General features: G+C 40.9%; 1 pseudogene; it reads left to right on the top strand.

Moving 5' to 3' along the window:
• Positions 1–327: 327 nt before the first annotated feature.
• The window catches only part of LOC103581358, a 5762-nt pseudogene continuing 4591 nt past the window's right edge, over positions 328–1498 (top strand).

Consider the following 1498-nt stretch of genomic DNA (forward strand, 5'->3'; position numbering starts at 1 on the left):
TCAAAATTCCTTGGCAGACATTTCAAGGGCTTCTTGTTCTATAGGATCTAGAGCTTGAGAGTTATTACTCTTTGGTGGTGTACTTTCTTGATTTTTCATATTTCTAGTATCTTTCCTTTGGTGTTTATTCATTGTGGCAGGGGATTCCACAATCCACTCATTTGACACTATTGTCTGGCTAGGATGCTGCTGGGGCTGCCAATTTCATATGGCTGCCTCACTGTCTGCTTGATTGGCCACTAGTGCCTTTGGTGCATGGTTGCCTCGTGTCTTGGGCCTCTCTGGGGAGGTGCCTTTCTGGTCGGAGTGCTCTCAGCTGGGCTGGGGATGGAGTTGGGCAGTGGCAGCAAGGCCCACTTGCTGCGTTGTGCAGTGGCACTGCAGGCAGGTGGTCTCTTTGGATCTTTTGCCTCTCTGGGTGGACGCCTCCCTGATCCACGTGCACTCGGCCAGGCTGGGAATGGAGTCAGTGGCAGCGGCAAGGCCTACCTGTTAGGTTACTCGCTGTCACCACAGGGTGCATGGACTCTGTGGAGCCTCCGCTTCTCTGGCTAGACACCCCCTGCACAGCACACACTCGGCCAGGCCGGGGATGGAGCCATCTACATGTTTCTAATTGGAGTGTAAATGAAAAGACAAATTTGAATAATGGGTTGTCTTAGTTTGTCCTTAGAATGAGAGATGAATGTAAATATGATAAGGCAAATATTATATTAAACATTGTATCACTATGCAAAATATTTCTTTTTTACTCTGTATATCCACTCATTAAAGTAAGGAAAATTGTTGTATATGTATAAATGGATCACCCATTGTAGTGAAGGATGGGTTGGCTTGTTTTACATTTTATTATTGAGTTATCTTCCAGTTTCCACTTGAAAATTTCCAGTGCTGCCTACACATATGAATCCTTTCATTGCACTAAGTGCAACATCTCCTCCTTTTCTAAACGTTGTCATAATCACTAAATAAGTGATGTTAACAGTACCAATATCATCTGTTATATATCTTATTTATGCTCAGGGTTCTCTTTAACCCTCACAAGTGATCTTGAATTTCTGTTCAGTCAAGGAGTTTGTGGTAGCTATTTTTCCTGTACAAACATTCATGTCCTTCCAATCTCCTGGTTATCTGGAAAAGGACCTTGATATAGTCACTTTTTAATACAATTTTTAAAATAAATTTGAGTAACAGAATAATTATGAATGTTGTCTTCGAATATCATAATGAAGGCCAAACATACAATGTAACAAATTATTATAATTCCCCTCAGTCCTGTTCATTCTGGTTATTGTATCAGGTGGTTATTGTATATAATAAGCCATCCTGAAAGCAAATGGTTAAATATAATGTCTTTATTAATGAATATTATTACATGGTGGAAAGTTTATCTAAGCTCTCCTAGTCTGCTCATAAATCTGGAATCAGGTGTTTGTCATCTAGGGAGGCTGTTCTGATCTTAGCTGAGCAAGTAAAAGGCCACACATTTGACCACAAA

The sequence above is a fragment of the Galeopterus variegatus genome, unplaced genomic scaffold, assembly GCF_000696425.1.
Source record: "Galeopterus variegatus unplaced genomic scaffold, G_variegatus-3.0.2 Scaffold12869, whole genome shotgun sequence".
NCBI lineage: Eukaryota > Metazoa > Chordata > Mammalia > Dermoptera > Cynocephalidae > Galeopterus > Galeopterus variegatus.